Source organism: Oryx dammah, unplaced genomic scaffold (assembly GCF_014754425.2).
Source record: "Oryx dammah isolate SB20612 unplaced genomic scaffold, SCBI_Odam_1.1 HiC_scaffold_4, whole genome shotgun sequence".
Classification (NCBI taxonomy): Eukaryota; Metazoa; Chordata; class Mammalia; order Artiodactyla; family Bovidae; genus Oryx; species Oryx dammah.
The window spans coordinates 80,247,795-80,268,258 of NW_024070188.1; the positions used below are offsets into that span (position 1 = coordinate 80,247,795).

General features: G+C 36.9%; 1 protein-coding gene across 1 annotated transcript in view; it reads left to right on the forward strand.

The window, feature by feature from the left end:
• The window catches only part of ARID1B (AT-rich interaction domain 1B), a 420,009-nt gene that overhangs the window by 175,392 nt on the left and 224,153 nt on the right, over window positions 1-20,464 (forward strand). The window lies entirely within an intron of this gene.

A 20,464-nucleotide genomic window follows, 5' to 3' on the forward strand; every position in this document is an offset into this window, starting at 1 on the left:
CCACCATTATTAGGCGGTGCAGTTCTAGATTATGGATCCTGTGTAGTCATGTTTTTACTCCAAAGTGGATTTGGTGAAAATAGTAATGTGCTTATTTCCATTAAGGCATTCAAGTTCTTAGCATATAAATCATTGTTTTGCAGTGCATTCTAAACCAGCATTTAAATGTAACTCATTCATACACGTGTACAGGAAAGCATAGGTACCAAGATATTTTAGATGTAGAATTTTTGTTGTACAGCTTTGGCATACAAGTTGAAAGTCAAGATTGCAGCAGTAAGGATAACTGCACCCAGTGAATGAATGCTGTGCATTTGAGTGCTGTTTTAGAAGTTAGAAATCTGACATGCCTATGTGTCTTTCTACTTGCCTGTTTCTCTGGGCTTTCAGTTATCAATATTTACTGGAAATAACTGTTACAGAGGTGGATACAGTAAGGGTATCCACCTGTACAGGAAGGTTTTCTGCCCCCACCTCCCTCCCATGTACACAGTATGTCAAGGTGAGTTTAGGCTACGAGGAGTGTGGGCCCCTGGGCACAGACACTCGAGGTCAGGTAGTGGTGTGACCCGCCGGGAGCAGAGCATGTCATGTGGGGTCCCAGGATTCTGGTTGCCCACAGGCCCCACAGTGCAGGTTTAAGCTGGGGTGTGGAATGAATAGTGTCTTAAGCCTATCACTTGGCATCTTTCTCATAACTTGGGTGTCATGTTTGAGAAATAGGTTAGAGTTGAGCCTGTGGTGCTGTCAATAATTGCCCTTGAATGTGGACAGATTGTTTTCCTTCTATTTAATTGTAAAGTGCAATAAGGAGTTTTGTTCCATGAGTCTCAGATGGTTTTATATGTAGAGCATGAGAGTAGATGACAGTTTCAAGGCAAGACAGGAAATTTTTGGACTCTGGACTTTTTCAAGCTGATTTCCTCATTTGCCAGGTGGTGTTAAAGAGGATAATGCCAGTGAAACCTGATGTTTCAGTCAGTCCATGTCACAGCCACTTCCCGGTCACCCAGACAACTGGAATATTGTACCCGTTAGAGAATTTATATGTAAATAGTACCTTCTTAGATTTAAAAGCAGCTGCTTCATTCATTTTTTAAGTGCTCTACATGTTCAGAATTTTTATAAGAACTGTATTTTACATTCAGAATAATGTAGTTAGAATAATATGTTCCAGGATTTCTGATTCACTTGTCACTGCCTTCAGAATTCAACTTTTGTTTGTTGTCTACATTCATTTCACTAAATACTGTATTCTAACAGGCATGGCACAGTCAGTGTGATGTATCTGTTTTCTGATATCAAAGGGTTAAATATTGACTGTTTGGTTTTTTTTTTTCCCCCGCCTTAGTTGTTATCCCGCACCTGGGAACATCTTTTTTTTTTTTAAACTGTTTACCTCTCCCCACCTTCCACCAAGAGGAAAACACCAGGAATAAGTAATAATAATTTCTCAATATTTGTTTGATTTGGTGGCATACTGTATACTTCAGCATCAAAAGTAGATGAATGGGTTATTATTGCTAGTTGTTCTTACTCATTCAGTCTATAAACCTAATTTGCTTTATTTATGATAGAATGGGAATTTATGAATTCATTTTACTAAGCAATTCTTGAGTCTTTGTAGTATGCCATTATGATGGATACATTCCTGTTTTGAAGAAAAATGAAGAAATCCAGAGTCCCCAAGATTATGAAGCGCTTTTTGGCAAGCGTGTTCTGTTGTGATATGTATGCATTTACCCATCATGTTGTGAGGTTTTTAAGTGTTCTCCAAATGTCTTCAGTATTTCTTTTGAATAGTCATTATTTTAATTATAGTTCAGATTTCTCTTTCCTCTTTTGAGAAATAGTAGTTCTCTCTCCCCTCACCCCTTGCCTTTTGGAAAAGTCAGTAATCTGGGTAACTTCTATTAAGAAACCTCTGTTAAAACCAAGGAGTGATTGTAGTCCAGCTAATGAAGCAAAGCACAAAAGAAGATGAGGACAGGAGCAATAGGGAGTTAGTTCACTAATGAAGCGAAGTACTTTGAAACGTAAGGAAAAATAAAGAAGCCCCCTTCTCTTTCTTCCAGCCTGGTCGTTATCTGGGATTTTTAGTTACATAGAATCATTAACTACTTATATATGCCTCAAACTAAACACAAAACCTCAAAGACAGTTTAATTATCATACTTTTGTTAATAAGATTAGGGGAAGGTTATTAAATGAGTTGGTGAGACTTGCACAGGAAAGATGATCTGCAAAAATAGAATTCGCTTAGTAAGAATACTTGGCTTGTGTTCTTTTTTCATGGTTGAGTATAATATTCTGCTACTTTGTTTAGTCTGTGAAGGAGGAAAAAGCAAGAAAATGACCATTTTTTCACTTTGTTGGACACAGGTCTTGCCTAATTTGAGTTGTTCGTTACCCTGTGTAGGGTTTCATTCTTAAAACCTCTTCAAAGGGTGGATATATTGTCTTATTTATTATTTTAAATAAAATTTTAGTAGTTTACTGATATTTTTATAAGAAGTCTTTCAAAAGAGTGTAATAGTGTTAGTTGTTGACTACATTATCTTCAGTCAGCCCTTTTAAATATAATGTCAGTTTTTAAAATATGATCCTTCCTCACATTCCCTCAATAAAGAAATAATATTTAAAGTTTTAGATTTCTCCCACTGTAGTTTTCTTTGTGGTTGAGTTGGATGAAATCTGTAACAACACTGTTCAGAGTGAGAAGTGATTCAGCAGATACAGATGAGGCATTTGGCTATTAAAACTTTGTTTCTGCTGAGAAAGCACCAAGGTATGAACTTAAAATGGGGGTGGAGGGAGTATAAATAATGATTTCTTCTTGTGGTCGCTCTTTGTTGATCTAAAGGGCATTTAAAGAGCGCTCAGTCAGTCTGGTTGTTAGGAGAGCATTTCGTTTTCTCAAATCAGGGACAGTCTACTTTTTGAATGAGTTGAGTTTTATTGACTTTCTTGCTCCCACCCTGGGCCCTTCTTTAATTGTCACTGGTGCATGAGAAGTCTGCATACCATGCCTCTTTCTCTGGTTTGCTCTGTGGCTGCCCATGTTTCCTGGTTAAATTTTCATTCAGAATTGTCTTTGAAGATCATACACTTCTTGATTACTCAAGAACATTATGTTCACCCTAAACTACTGTTGTGATTTTTTGAAAAGCTGTATTTCACTTAAACTTTACAGTTCCTAAATTTCTTTGATTAAAAATAAAACAGTGATTTCTGTTTTCTCATGAGGAATTAGGCCTTCCACATGTGTGATGCGGCATCTGTTTGCATGACAGATGTCCTTTATTGACTCATTGTAAATAAGTTCCCTTGTGCACTGATATAATGGAATTATTGTTTTTAAAATAATTTATCCAAATTTATAGTAAGCAAAAGTTGTATTTTCATTTGGTAATTATATTTAATCAGCAAGAAATAATATGCATAGACTTTGTTTTATTGACAAAATGTTGCCCTTAAAAGCACTATTTTTATTTATGAGCAGTTGTATTTAGTTTGTGTGGGTTTGGCGTACATTCCTTTGAGTTGGTTTCCATAGGGCAGCTATTGGCTAACGCCTTAAAAATTAAAGCAACAATTTCACTTCTAGTTTTTGCATTTATTTTTGTGTACTGCTAGGCCAGCTGTTAAATGGGAGAGAACCCCAAATTACTCTCGGGGTAGTGGGGGAAAGAGCCTGGTAAACTAGGAGAAGGTTACTTGGATTTAGCCAAGTTACAGGATTTTAGAATTATAGGCATACCACACTTTCCTGTGCTTTTTAAGGCTTGAACTTAGGTGATTTTGTTCAGTGAAAAAGCAGATTTCTTGAACATCTTATGAAAAAAAGCACTGGGGAGTCTAGAGGGCTTACTGTGTTTTCTTTTATACAGTTTGGGGTGCCACTCTGCAAAATCGTTGCAAAATGGGCCACCTTTTTACTTGTTAAAGAGTAACAAATAGTTGTAAAGTGGAACATTGATTTCTAAATTTGAAGTTTCTGAGTTCTCACAGGAAAGGTAAGAAATCAGCCTCCTAGAAATCAGAGAAAGAAGCCCCATGGCCCTCTGCTTTTGTGCAGAAGTGTTGCTTACTTAGAGCATCGCCCAGCATGGGAAGCCTGGGGTCGCTGCGCCCTCCAGGGCTGAGCTCCCCGGCCTTGGGGAGCTTCATCAAAACCTAGAACTAAGCTAGTTTTTAGCCTTATTCAACTTTCTTTCACTGTCAGACTTCAAGCCAAACCACAGTTTAAAAATGTGATTCTGTTCCATACAATTGAGGTGTGTATTTTGGAGAGTGAAATGAAAGAAGTAACCAGTAAGGACCTTTGGGAGGTGGTGAATGCTGACTTAGAAAATTGTGACTTTGGCTCTTCCACGTGAAGCCGAGGTCACTTCCTTTGCACAGCATCAGGTCCAGCCCTTCAGCTGCTTGCTGGCTGTTGCCCTTTGGCAAGTATCACCCCTCCGAGCCTGTGTCCTCATCTGGGGTGACAGACTTGGAGCTCCTCCAGGAGCACGTGTGCCAGGCCCTTTGCCGGCTCCCGCTCCCTCTCCCTCTCTCAGGGTCACCCCTTGAGTCACTTCCTGATAAAAACTTGAAATTAGGCGTGAAGGGCAAGATCACTTTATGCATAGCTTTTATCTCCTGTTGAATGAGAAATCCATACTCAGCTAGTATTTGCTAGTTGTTTCTTGAAATAGAAATAAATGGCCACACCAGGCTAAAGGATAGCTCTCAGTCTGATCTTGTATGGTTGAGGTTTTGTTTACTGAGGAATACAGTTTTTAAAAAGAAAATTTATTTCTGTGTATTCCAAAATAAAGTAAGAAATATCATGTGGGGGTGGGGAGAAGTAGCCTGCCAGTATTTTTTCTTACAAAAATAAATCAACTATTTTTACTAGAAAGAATTAATATACTGATTTATTTCCTTCCTAGAGTAATTCTATGTATATATATTCATATATATTCTTTTAAAAATACTACAAAAGGGTAAATGGCAATTCAGCAATAAATTCAAATTTCCTTTTCCCCTCCTTAATTATCTTTAAACAGTTCTTTCTAAAATTTCAAAATAAAACCAGGGTAAAATGCTGCTCAGTGTTTCTTAATTTTGTTTCTAGTTTTAGAAGGTAGTGTTTCAGAAATTTGTGCCTGTGTCAATTTATTTAGCTTATAGTTGACATAACTTAATTTGATAGGTTCAGTTTATTTTAGTATATTTTAAAAAATCACTCTTTGTTTTACTTATATGTTAATTGTGTTACATTCTTGCATCAAATAAGGAATGTGGAGTTAGATCAGGAAATAAGCCTACAGTTCAGTGATGGAAGTTTTCTTTGTTTAAAAATAGCTTTACTGGTTATTTTAGTGATGTTAGTAATAATATATTTATTATAAAGCTGAGATTACCATTTTTTGTATCGTAGATTTTTTAATCTGTGTACATCCTTGGATAATTAATTTCTTTTAGAAAAACAGGGTTCCTATCATCTGTGTATTATCTTATAACCTGCTTAGAAAACGGAACATAATTTCTTATCAAATATAGTTGTATACCATCATTTTAAATGATCGCATAGTATCCGTATGGAATGATGAATGAGCACATTTTAGAAAATATGAAACCTAAAATACTGTATAATTAAGCATTGTAGTTTTGAGCTGTCTTCTTTTTTAAATTGATCTTTAGTGCTCAAAATGATATTTAGATGTTTTTTAATAAAAATTCTGAATGGTATTTATTAAGAATGATCAGATACTACTTTAAACCAAGACCATGGAAGAGTTTGTTATAGAAACAATTCCTGAAAACAAACTTTTTCTCTGGATGTGTTTATTTGAGATTCCTCTTGTTTATAGAAACTGTATCATGTTTATTTTGAAAAGAAAAAATTTTAATGTGCTTATAAGGGTAGCAATCTGAGAGGGATGACAGATACACTGTAGGATGAAGTAGGCATGGCATAAGTCTGGGTTCTGAGACAGTTTTCTCTTCTCTCTGTCTTCAGAATAAACACGTGCTTGTCAAGTGTGGGAAGACACTCTCATGGATAACACTTGAATGAGAACTTCCTGCATACCATGCTTTTGTTTCTATTTCAGAATCTTTTCTGTGTTGGAGAGAATCAAGCTTTCTGGCTTGCTGTGTCCTGTTCTCTCCTCTCCAGGCCTGGCCTTGTCTTGGACTCAGCTGCATGCCTTATTAACTCATCTTGCAACCTCTGGCTCCTCAGGAATAGGAGCTGTCAAGACTCCCTGTGGCATCAGTAGTATGAGACTTGTACAGATGTACTGTATATGCTGAATCAGCTTTTTTGGGTCCCTTCCCAATGAGAAAAGCAGGCACTAACTCTCATTTTGAAAATGTGTTGCTATTTGTTGGGGACACTTCAAAGACCACTCTGCTTGTTTGACTAATGGCCAAATGGAAGCTAATAGTCTGTTTGGGCCAGTGAAGCCTAAAATCCTACTAATTTCTTCCCCTAACAAAAAAAATCTCTTCATGTTTATATGCCAAGACCATTGACTGACTAATTTGATACTTTGTGTAGGGAAAATTAGAATAGGATTATTTGTGAGCTTTATGGTTTTAAATTCTTTTTCAATAGCATAATCATATGTGTGTACTCAGGTCATAGAAGGTTGTGTGTATGTGTTTATGTGCGTCTATGCTTGTGAAGATTGTAAATTTGGAGTTACTGGTTTTGCAAGAAAGAGGATATGTTTTTAAACCATCTCTTTTGAACAGCTTAACCTCAGTTGAAGTATAGATTCTCTTATTTGAAAAGGCTTATTTTTCATATTTTAGGAAAACTCACTAAAGATTATGTGGTCTATAAAGATTTTGTTTCAGATATATGGGGAGATTCATTCTTAGGTTCTTTTTTATTTTAGATTGTAGGAACGGAAAAATATATGGACAATCAAAATATTAACTTGGATGACGTGCTAAATAAAGTGTAATAAGCACCAGAGGACATAAGGATGTGTTAATCTCAAAGCTGCATGATGATTTTTGTGTTGTGAAAGGTTCGCTTTTAAATTGCTGTACTAATTACTTTCCAAATGAATATTTCATAATAGTTATTTTTTCATTGGATATACATCTACATATGTATTCTGTTCCCCATGTGTTAGACACTGGTTAGGAGCAGTTTGAAATTCAGTTATCCACCGCCGTGCCCACCTTTTTTTTTTTTTTTTTTGCATAGAGCAGCTATGATTGAGTTTCTTATTTAAAAAAATATGATTCAAAGTAATAAAATTTAGCAGTGCTTTCATAGGTTTAATGTGACGGCAGAGTTTATTTTCTAAATTTTATCTAGGCTTGTCCCTGTTAAGTATATGACACTGGTGTTTTCCACCTTCACACAAACACTTCTGTTCATCTGGATGAGGCCTGTTTCTCTGAAGTAGCTATCTTTCTTAGCCAGTCTCCCTTCTGCTTTATCTTCAGTTCAGTCGATCAGTCGTGTCCAACTCTTTGCGACCCCATGAATCGCAGCACGCCAGGCCTCCCTGTCCATCACCAACTCCTGGAGTTCACTCAAACTCACATCCATTGAGTCAGTGATGCCATCCAGCCATCTCACCCTCTGTCGTCCCCTTCTCCTCCTGCCCCCAGTCCTTCCCAGCATCAGAGTCTTTTCCAATGAGTCAACTCTTCGCATGAGGTGGCCAAAGTACTGGAGCTTCAGCTTTAGCATCATTCCTTCCAATGAACACCCAGGACTGATCTCCTTTAGGATGGACTGGTTGGATATCCTTGTAGTCCAAGGGACTGTCAAGAGTCTTAACACCACAGTTCAAAAGCATCAATTCTTTGGCGCTCAGCCTTCTTCACAGTCCAACTCTCACATCCATACGTGACCACTGGAAAAATCATAGCCTGAACTAGACGGACCTTTGTTGGCAAAGCAATGTCTCTGCTTTTGAATATGCTGTCTAGGTTGGTCATCACTTTTCTTCCAAGGAGTAAAGCGTCTTTTAATTTCATGGCTGCAATCACCATCTGCCGTGATTTGGGAGCCCCAAAAAATAAAGTCTGACACTGTTTTCACTGTTTCCCTATCTATTTCCCATGAAGTGACAGGGCCAGATGCCATGATCTTCGTTTTCTGAATGTTGAGCTTTAAGCCAACTTTTTCGCTCTCCTCTTTCACTTTCTTTTTTTTTTTTTTTTTTTCCTCTTTCACTTTCATCAAGAGGCTTTTTAGCTCCTCTTCACTTTCTGCCATAAGGGTGGTGTCATCTGCATATCTGAGGTTATTGATATTTCTCCCAGCAGTCTTGATTCCAGCTTGTGCTTCTTCCAGCCCAGCGTTTCTCATGATGTACTCTGCGTAGAAGTTAAATAAGCAGGGTGACAATATACAACCTTGATGTACTCCTTTTCCTATTTGGAACCCGTCTGTTGTTCCATGTCCAGTTCTAACTGTTGCTTCCTGACCTGCATACAGATTTCTTAAGAGGCAGGTCAGGTGGTCTGGTATTCCCATCTCTTTCAGAATTTTCCACAGTTTATTGTGATCTACTTTATCTTAACAGCATGCAAAGTGTTTTTCATTTAGGAAAAATTTCTGTTGATTATTCCCTGACTGTTTTTCTAGGAATAAACAAAATTTGCACTTCTGTTCATGAGTATATATTTATAGTTGTAGAAAGCTTAGAATACTTATATTAAGTTTAAAAGCTTAGTAATTTCAGTATAGTGGAAAAGCTTTATTGTACAAATAGAAATAACTTTATAACTTGCTAATTATCTTTGGGGGGGAATTTGTGAACAATAAAACTTTTTTTGTTGTAAGCTTGATTATCCAGAAGTCATATTTAAATGTACTTTGGAATTTATTGCTGATTATGTGAAAATTCAATAATCTTTTCTACCATCTGAGAATTTTCAGATTAAACTTAATTAATTTTGTTTTTAAGATGTAGGTAGTATATACTTTTTGTGTACTAATTACTGAGCTATATTCTCTGTATATTTACATGCTTTGCTTTTATTTACTGCTTACTGATACAGTACTAGCAGAACTAGATGGTATCTCTGGCCTTAGCAGCGAGACTATAGCTTCTCATAGTATCTGAGATATTTAGGATATGCTACCCAGTTTCTTTCTAGTGAATGGGAGGAGTCTCCATTGGTATATACTTTTAACATACCATTCAACCAGGTAGACCTATAGCCAAACAAATTGTAGTTAACGATTTCTTGCTTAACTGCAAATTCATATTAAGACTTTAGAGTGGGCAAATATCTTGTTATTTATTGGTATACATTTTATTGGGCTTCCCAGGTGGCTCAGTGGTAAAGAATCCACCTGCCAGTGCAGGAAATGGCAGAAGACGCTGATTCTATACCTGGTTTCGAAAGATCCCCTGGAGGAGGAAATGGCGACCCACTCCAGCATTTTTGCCTAGAAAGTCCCATGGACAGAGGAGCCTGGTGGGCTATAGTCACAGAGTCGGCCACAACTTAGTAACTGAGCACAACGAGCGAGGTGTATTTTATTACTTGTTGGTATACTGCTGTCCACAACACCAAGACTTTAAAATCTTGTTAGTCTTCTTATTTTGAGAGTGTGAATGCTTTGAAGGAGCGGTTTCAATTTGTGGAATAAGTTATTATAGTACAAACACGGATAACTTTTAATAGCCTGTTTTTTCTAATAACTTAGTCCATTTCCTTTTTCACTGTATTTGTTCTTTGTTAATGATAATAATGTTGTTCTACTTTTAAATTACCTTAATTAAAGATTTTATCTCAACCATCATTACAGATACATAAGCCTGTTCTTTTTTGGACTTTAAAAGAGTCAAAATATTCTTGCTGTTCTTCGAAATATACCTTTCATTTGAACATTTGAAGATAAGCATTACTGGATACAAACTAGTTTACATGCATATGTACATGTATACACACACACACTTTTTAGATAAGAATAGTCATAGTATTAAGACAAGAATCACCATAGGAAATATCATTAAGTAGTTATGAAAAAGTCATGAAGATTTATCAGCTGTCATCAATGACATTAATGATTAATTTGGAAATGGAATTTTTTTTCCCCTCCTAATTGCTTCCCTTTTTTGACTGATTTTCACTGCTCTATGAATGATTAATAAAAGAAAGAGAGAGAGGGAAAGAATGGGTGTATATTTGTACAATTGGTGCATAAAGTTTACTTCAGTGTTTTAAAATACAGTAATATTAATTTACCTCATATTTCATTTGAAATAAAAATTTCTAATCTGCTGTTATAGGTTAAAGCATATGTTGTATTTTTATTGTTATTATCATAGTGAAAATTTAAGCTTTAGACTTTCCTGAATGTATTTAATATTGTTTGAATTGAGCAGTGAGTTGAAATTATCTTTTCTTAGAAGATTAACTTAAAGTTGTATTTGAAACATCAGTATTGTGTGAACCTCCTTTGGGGAACTTGCAGTTATTTTGACAGTGGTGGAAATAAGATTCACAAACAACTTTGATTCATTCAATAGGAAACTCAGGTACAAACTTTATTTTTTCTTTCAGTTAGGTAAATCTTTGTAGTGCTGTGCTGTGCTGTGCTATATCTGACTCTTTGGGACTTCATGAATGTAGCCTACTGGGCTCCTCTGTTCATGGAGATTCTCCGGGCAAGAATACTGAAGCGGGATGCCGTGCTGCCCACTCAGAGGATCTTCCCAACGCAGGGACTGGACCCAGGTCTCCCAAATTGCAGGTGGATTCAAGAATCCTGGAGTGGGTAGCCTATCCCTTCTCTAGGGGATCTTCCCAACCCAGAAATTGAACTGGGGTCTTCTGCATTGCAGGCGGATTCTTTACCTGCTGAGCTATCAGGGAAGCCCAAATCTTTGTAGTAGATACACACAAAATTTAGATGTGTGTAGGTTTTGGGGCATTGAATTTGTTTCCTGTTCATTATGTCCTGGGAGCAAGGATTGTCCTTTCTTTCACGTAGGTTACTTGTGACCTTTCCCAGTCCCTGTGTTCCTTCCTGTGCCTGCTGGCTTGGCAGGCAGCACTGCCGGTGTGCACAGAGCCCCTCTCTCCTGCGTTAGCTAGACACCCCTGAACACCACACCTGGGTGTTGTCCATCAGCTGGAAATGACTCTGTTAAACCATTGTTATTGGTAATGCTGCTTGGTATCCAGTATTTCAATTTTAGTTACTGAGTATTGTGAACTGAAACAAATATTTGAATGTTTTTGCTCATTTTGCCCTTACATTACAAACGTTTTACAAAAATGAGGGTAAAATGGGAAGTTGAGAATGATAATGTTAGTGATGAGAAATCTGAAAAATATAATACCAAGACGTGAAACATTTGCAGAAGATTCGTTGCCCCTTAGCAAGAAAGTTACTCTTCCTTGGAGATAATGTTTTAGAAGGAAAAGTGTAAATTTAAGCATTTCTTCTCTTCTTCCTGCATCATTTTCATGCTCATCTTCATCATCACCATCACTTTGTCTGGTGTAGAAGCCCCATTGGGATTACCTTTGCTCTTGGGTTTTGTATGTGTTTTTAGAAATTTCCAGTGTGAGTGTAGGATGATGTCTAATCTCAAAAGTGGTTATAAGAATGGAGTCGCTGAGTGGTTATAAGAATAACCCATGGTTATAAGAATGGAGTCTGCTTAGGTTAGTTGGATCTGCATTTGAACCTCAGTACCACCAGTTCTAGCCCTGGGATCTGAGCAATTTATTTGACTTTTCATCTGTTTGTTTTGCTGAAAATGGGAATATTCTTTTTTCATAAGATTATTGTCTGGATTACTTAAGATCATGTATGTACAGTACCTCAGTTAATGGTAGCTAATTTTTGTTGTTAATGGTTATTCTGGCTTAAAGTCCTGTGCTGGCTGCTTTGTGTGAAGAAATAGGAACAGATCTCTCACAACTTGTGAATGGAAGAACCCAGACTCATGAAGGCTGGGCCCTCAGCCTGCAGTGGGATGACTTTTGCTCCAGAGGGAAGCACTGTTGAGAAGGATGGTTAGCTTCTGGTAACATTGGTACTGTTTATGAGTTAAAATTGTTCTTGAGCTGAGAAATTGAACTTCAATTTAGTGTATTTCTAGAAAATGCATTCTACATTTCAAAGAACTTGACTTAGAGATGAACTTGAAAAGTGTAACTTTTTTGTAAATTATTCAAGAACAGACACCAAGTAAAAACATGCCCTGCTATTAATATCTCCGTTGATTTTATCTGTGCTTGTGTGGGACAAAATTTTCCAGAAGATATTCAATATGAATGCAAATCTCTATTCAGAATAAGTTTCTTGGACTAGGATAGAATTACATCCCATTCTAGCCCAAGGGTGGATAGTAGTTAGAGTTGTACTGTTGGACTGGTTGGAATTGTGCTGTATGTTCACTCTGAGTGCTGGTATATGTTTTAAGCCTACCAGCTAGAGAAAGGAGTGTAGTTTGAATTAATTTTGTTTAAGCCACTGAACTTCGTGGTAGTCATTGAGCCAGAATTTTCTCCATTTGTTGCAAAGGAGTATTAGGAAAAAAATTTAAAGACCCTTAATAGTACAACAATTATTTTATGTATAATAGTTAACCCAAAAGCCAAGTTAACTAACTTTGTGTCCTGCCGTACTAAGTCGCTTCAGTCGTGTCTGACTCTTTGTGATCCTATGAACTATAGCCTGCCAGTCTCCTCTATGGGATTCTCCAGTTGAGGGAACTGAATTATTCAACCTTATTCCAGTGGTACTAGTTTTATAGCTGTTAATCTCTTAAGTATAGAAATATGAATTAATATATATGTGAGCTTTATGTGGCTAGAGCAACTTGAACACTAGAACATTTATTGAAATAGCTAAAAGCATACATCATTATTATATCCTGATTTTCTAAGGAAGAAAACAATGTCTATAACTTAGAAGGCTCAATAGCTTCAATTTAGTTTTTTTTCTGTCCTGCTTACTTTTTATTCTATAATACTTTTTTGAGTTGGCTGGTACAAGATAAACCAATTCTAGGTTAAAGCAATTCAGATTTTGTAAGGAAAATTAATGTTTACCTTACCTTTTCAGTGTCAATTAGTGAACTATAGAATGTAGATGTTATGTTTGTATTTAATTACTATGAATAAAGGCCCTGAATTTTTGGAACATTACTTTTGGTTTTACATTTTAAAAAACGTGTGACATTTCATTCTTTAACACTCAAAATGTACTTTACAATTTTAATTAAGATTGCTTATTAAGTCTGCTATGATGTTTTAAATTTTAAAATACTAGCAATTTGTTCTAAACTATTTAAATCCCATTTCATTAATACTGCCAAAGTTTTGTGATTAGTAAACAACACTGAAACGAGAGATCCTTAGTATAGAACAACTGCTTGTAGGTAGTGGTGAAACATCATGTAATATCCTGTAGTCCTCCTGTATTGTACTTCTCTCTCATTTTCTCTCTGTTCTCACTGACGTGATAGAACAATTTGGGTACCTTTTGCCTTCAGCTGCCTCAGATTTTGCTTTGCTTCCCTGAGTGTCATGAAGTGTGTTTGTGTCTTGCTCAATACTGCCTGCCTATCAGTTGCTGGGCCTAGTTCTTTCTCAGCCTTGTATTGACCATCCTACCTATTCCTCAATCTCTGGTGGAAAAACATAATTTTGCCCTAGTTTGTGTCTTGTGTTGAAGTGTGGATGGCTACTTTTCTCTGGGTGCTGATTTTCCTCTCTTGCTACTGGTTTCCTTAGCCAGGGAAGCTTTGATGCTAGGCATACATATAAACGACAGACTACTGTGTTCTCATTCATCCTCATGTGTCCTAAAATTCACTGTAGATGACATTCCTGGATATTTATTTCTAGTTATTAATAAGAATAATATCATAGAGTAAAAACAAATTTGGGGTGGCCTTGGGCTTAGGATTCAAATAGATTGAATTCAGACATTCTTGATTGCTTTTACTTGCTTGTGATCTTAAAAAAATTATAACTTCTTTGAAACTACCATGTCTTCAGTAAAATGAATCTCCTATACTTATTGATAGACGATTATATGAGCTACCTAATGCAAAGAGTTAACAGAGTCCTTCTTACTTTAGGACTTTATTCCCATGTCGTTTAGCCTCAAGCTCCTTATCTTTAAAATGGGGATAGTAACATGTAGCATCATGTAACAGAGTTACTGAGCAAAGTGTGTGTGTATATCCAGAGAAAACCTCTGCGTCCTCTGCTCAGGGCATCAGTTAGGGCCGGTGTATCCTCTAAGGCCTGGGGTTCTCCTTTAAGCTCCTGTGCTTGTTGGCAGAATTGATCTTCCTTACAGCTGTAAAACTTACGGCAGCTAGCTTTTTCAAGGCCAGCTGGAAGAAGTCTATCTGACCCTGTTAAAAGGGCTCCCCTGATTAGATCAGGCCCACCCAAGATAACCTCCCTTTTAATTAACTCAAAGTCAATTGAATAGTTACCTCAATTTCATCTGCAAAGTCTGACCTTGCTATACAATGTGACTTAATCATGGGTTTAATATCCCAACATATTCACAGGCCTCCTCTGTGCTCTTGGAGAGAGGATTATTGAAGGTACGTACATCAGCGGCTGGGCATCTTGGGGACCTACCATAGCAAGGGAGTGGATTGGGAATGATTTACAGTCCTTAGTTTGTAGAGTCCTGAACTTTTAACAGTTTTTGAAGAGTAACAGTTCAAAAGCCCAAGATAATTGTTTTAAAAAATTTACTTGACAGGTGAGTGAGAACTAAGTAAAAATCGTAAGATTGGAAATTCTAGAAGGAATTTTAGCTCGTATCTACGTAGTCAACAATAGCAGTTCACATTTTCCTGAGCGCTTATCACCTCCAAGGGACTGACAACCAAAAGTAAGAAGTAAATGGCCTAGGCTGGTAACTTGATGGGGGTCACAGGGTAGGGGCAACTGAAGGCCCCTGGGAGCCTGGTGGTTTGCTCAGTGTCAGCCCAGTGAGTGAGGGGTGGCAGTGAGCTGTCCATTTCACCTACTGCCCTCACCTTTGTCTCTCTGAGTATAGATCTACATTATTAAGAATTTTTCCTTAGTAATCTTAGTAACTTAGTTTCCTTAGTAACAGTGAAGGATGAACATTTAGTAAGCAGGTAAGACTAAACTTGAGTACAGTAGTTTGAAGTCAGCTCCCTAGGCTGAGAAACTTAGCCATGAAACTTGTTAACATAGGAGGCTGTCTGTCACATCTTTTCAGGGAGATCCTTGCTCTCTCCTTAGCAATCATTTAGGACTCAGGTGAGCAGTTGAATTACAGCAGTCTCTTCATGTTCATAATGGGACTGAATCTTTCCAAAGGAAGCTATGGAACTCAGACATGGCTGCGGTTCAGAGATACTTAGGAGAAGGCAATGGCACCCCACTCCAGTACTCTTGCCTGGAAAATCCCATGGATGGAGGAACCTGGTGGGCTGCAGTCCATGGAGTCGCTGAGGGTCGGACACGACTGAGTGACTTTACTTTCACTTTTCACTTTCATGCATTGGAGAAGGAAATGGCAACCCACTCCAGTGTTCTTGCCTGGAGAACCCCAGGGACAGGGGAGCCTGGTGGGCTGCTGTCTGTGGGGTCGCACAGAGTCTGACACGACTGAAGCAACTTAGCAGCAGCAGCAGAGATACTTCTCTTTGAAGTAAACAGTCTTCTAATAGAACCATCAAAAAAGGTTATCCTAGGAATTCTGGTTTAAAAAAATTCTGTTAAGAGGACACTTTAAATTCAGGAATTTTTTTGTATTTTGATTCTTTTAAAGGAAATAAATGGAAAAATCTTAGAAATAAGTCATAGTTTATTGATTGGCACCTATTCAAGCCGTGTTATTGTTCCCACTTTATATACTGTATGAGTGAGGAGTGTTAGTCTCAGGTGTGCTGAGACTTTGGCATGAGCGGCTGTTGAGCAGTTGAAGTGTGACTAGAACAACTGAGGAACTGAATTTGAAACTTTATTTAATGAATTTAAAGTTAAGTAAGTACATGTGGTTAGTGGCTGTCATATTGGACAGCACAGAGTATAGAACGTTTCTCTTGTCACAGCAAGTTCTTCTGAGCAGTGCTGGTGACATAAAGAGCCAACTAAATGAGTTTTAATATCCGTTCTGGTTCTCAAATTCTGTGCTTTAATTGTTTCCTACAAATTACTTTAAATGCATTTTAATAGGATATGTAGCCTTATTCTATTAGTGAGTGTCTTAAGTTGCTTATCTTCCTGAATATATATTTTTACTTTTATGCACTGAAACCAGTTTTTGTTGTTGATTTTAAAGGAACTTAAGTTTTTTTAAGCATCACAGAATTCCCATTATTAAAATAAAAAAGAGGCACATGAAATTAATAAAAGAATATTCCATTTATATTTTCAACTCTCCAAAACCATTCCTTGAATGAATGTGCCTGCTGTCCCCATGAACATACTTCCTTTTGGTTTGGCTTGATTTACTAATTTATCTCAATAGTTAAATAACATCCAATTTATTTAAAAATTCTTTCATGACCATTTAGTGACAATTCTTTACTGTGATTATGAATAGAAAAGAAAATATTGAGATATTTATTTATGGTTATGATGAAAACATGCTGTGGTCTGTGTGCTTTTGTTTTATTTCCAACTCCCAAACTTCTTGGCTATTCTGGTTAGTTTTTATATGACTTAAACAGATTTTTGTTTTATCTCAAAAGTTTTCTTTATGGAACATCTTTCTACAACATCTCGTTTGACTAAGTTAGATGTGATTTCCCAAAGGGCACCTGTCTTGAAAAAATTATTTTATCATTCAGGGACTGACAATGTCCAGATTTTAGGAGAACCAAAAAACCCCAGAGAGGATGGAGAAGAGTTGAAGTAAAAACTGTAATGTAGTTTTGAATTTTGTTTTCACTGTGGGTATATTTCAAAGGTATCTGTCTACGTTTTACTTTTAATACTCTGAATTAAGATGTGCAGTCTAAACAAGTTCATATTAACTACAGTTCAGGGATTTAAAGCATGTAAAAATTCTAGGAGCTTTAGCTTTATAAACCTTGTAATAACGAAGCCTAAGAGTGCTACAGTCATTACTCATACTTTCTTATTTCTGCACAACGAAAGCTTTATTGACTCTTTTTTTGCAGCATACCTTATTTTAAATCTTGCTGAATTATGGTTATCAAATAGTGTCATAGCAAATAATCTTGTTTGGTTAATATGCATGGAAGGCTAATTATGTGGCAGTAGAGTGCAAAGTGTTGCAATTTTGTCAAAGATTGGAGAGGGCAAAGGTTAAATTGTTCCTTGAAAACATAAAGAGACAGAATAGAAAAGGACCTCCAATACTATTCTCTGCCATCTGCACACAAGACATATCATGTCAGTGAAGTTCAGATAACTAAAAAGCCAAATGAAAGAAAGCATGTATAAAAATCTCCTCTATTAGTTTACCTTTTGTTAGATATTGGCAGGTTTATTATAACTCAGTGGGTAGCTTCACCTGGAACATAGAATTTATTGGCTGTGATTTGTTGTGTTGTTTTAGTTGCAGCCTCAGGGTTTCAGATATACATTTTTACTTACCACAGCCTATCTTCAGCTTTTATTACACCACCTCACAGGGAGTGTAAGGACCTCAGAGTAGTAGACTGTTTTCTCGCCTTGGGCTTTTTTGCTATTATTGTAGGTTTAATTACCTACTTAAACATTTTATTTACCCTCCATTTGATGGATATTTGGGCTTCCCTGGTGGCTCAGATGGTAACGAATTCACCTGCAATGCTGGAAACCTGGGTTCAGTCCCTGGGTTGGGAAGATCCCCTGGAGGGAGGGCATGGCAACACACTCCAGTATTCTTGCCTGGAGTATCCCCATGGACGGGGGAGCACTTTTTGGTTATTATGAATACTTCTGCAAAGAACAGTCATGTGTGAGTCTTTCTGTAGACATAATGTTTTCGTTTCTCTTGGGTAGTTACCTACTAGTGGAATTTTGCTAGGACGTGTGGTAAATTTCTGTTTTAACAATTTAAGAAAGTGCTAAGCTGGTTTCCAAAGTAGCTATATACCATTTTACATTTCTGCCAGCAGCATTCTTCTTCACATCCTCACCAACAAGTATTTGCTTTCTCTTCTTTGTAGCTGTTCTTGTGACTGGGGTTTTAATTTGTATTTCCCTAATTGCTAATGATATTGGACCTCTTTTTATGTGGCATTGACCATTTGTGTACCTTCTTTAGGGGAAATGTCTATTCAAGTCTTTTGTCATTTTTAAATTGAATTTATTTTGTATTATTGAGTTTTTGAATTCTTTATATATCCTGGCTATCAGATATATCATCTCTATCAGATATAACTGGCAGATATTTTCTGACAGTCTGTGGTTTATCTTTTCACTTTCTTAAAGGTATCTTTTGAAGATTCCTTCCCCCAAGGCCTTTAATTTTACTGAAGTTCAGTTTATCATTTTTAAAATCACTTGTAGTTTATGTGTGAAGTGATTCATTTTTGATAGATGTTTTCACTGAATATAGAGTTCTGGTTTGACAGTATTTTTTTTCAGTACTCTGAAAATACTCCTCTGTTGTCTTCTGGCTTCCTTTCTGTCTTGTTCTTTACATAACATGTGGATGTCGGCAGGGGGACGGTGTGTCCCCTGTTGTTCCCCACCCCCCAGCCCCCTTAAGATTATCAACTGGGTTTAGGCAATTTGATCCTGGTATGACTGTAGTCATATGTATAACTGTGTGGCTGTAGTTTTGTTTGTCTTTTGCTTGGAGTCCATTGACTGTTTTGAATCTGTGTGTTTACAGTTCATCAAGTTTGGAAACTTTTCAGCCATTTTTTCCCTCAAAACTGAGAGAATATTATTTCTTACATAAATTTTGCTATTGTCTTTGAGTTTTCTGAGTAAACTTGTGCTAGACATCATTTTAGTGTTGTTGTTAAAGAAACACCAACATCCCAGTATATAGTATAGAACCCAGTTCTTCACCATGAAAAATCTTCATTCTTCTGCAATACAAATATTAAAGACTGTTGTGTGTCATTAAGTAAAAAGTTATTTTCACTGTGCTACTTTATTAGAGGGATCTTTACTTAAAATCCTATTTAGTTCCTTGGTAGGAGTATCTTCATTAATATAATTCAAAAAAGAATTTGAGAGTTTTGTTAATTTAGAAAAGAACCATTTCCTTTGGAGAATCATAAGTTCTATCCTCCAGTAGGATATATTTAAATGCTATATATTATTTTTTCCAGCTACACATTTTTTTCAGACTTTCTTATAATAGCAGAATCAAACTGTTATTCTATTTTCTCCAAATCTCTCTCCATTTTTTATGCAGATGGCAGCTGACTCAAATGTACATGATAGTACATTTACATTTTTAAGTTAAAAGTAAACTTGCTTAATGAATGAAAGATTTAAATGCCTTCAGTGCTTATGTCTCAGTTTGTAAAATGAATAATCCTGAAAGCTAGTAGTGTTGATGATATTACCTGATTGTGATTTTAAATTTTTACTTCTGTAGTTCTGTCAATACTGTTACCATATTTATCTGCTTAGAGTATCATTTGAAAATTCTTGATTAAGAGATCCCAACTTTTCAGAGATAATTATATATCATATCATGTTATGATAAAACGCACATCTAAAGTAACTGCTGAAATGCCTATTAGTGAAAGTCGCCCAGTTGTGTCTGACTCTTTGTGACCCCATGGACTATGCAGCCCATGAAATAGTCCAGACCATAATACTGGATGGGATAGCCTTTCTCTTCTCCAGGGGATCTTCCCAACCCAGGGATCAAACCCAGGTCTCCCACATTGCAGGCAGATTCTTTACCCAGCTGAGCCACAAGGGAAGCCCTCTGAAATGCCTAGTGGAAAACTTTCATCCTTTCTAGGTCAAGTTCCCATGAATCCTGTTTCCCTTATACAGAATATGCTGTTGGACAAACTGACTCAGCTGTATACTCTCCATGTCCTGCCACGGGGAAAAATTACCCAGGCCACAGACAGGTGTGGGAGGCCAGGAGGCTGCTACTCGTTTGCTTTGCTGCTGAGGGTATTAGAAACTGCTCCTTGTTTTACCTGAATTTGAGTTTGGTAATGGTCCAGGAACTTTAGAGATTTGCATGAAATACACACATGGATTATTTTTAGTCAGTTGGTTCTTCCTTTTAAATGCTGAATGCAATGTAGCTTCTCTTTCCTCCTCCTCTTCTTTTTTTTTATAACCACCCAGGTTAAAGGACTCTAAAGCAACTATCTGTAAAAGTTTAGTATTTCTCGTTAAACATTCATCAGAATGTCTTATAATGCTTAGATCCACAATTATAGTGTTGTAATTTGACTAGTATATCTGGGAAAGAATTGAGCTCCTCTTTATGTGCCAGGCACAGTACTGATTATTGGGGTGAAGTTCATGGTGCCTTCCCTTGAGGGGGTGTCCAGTTGACTGGCAGAGACACTCCCTGCAG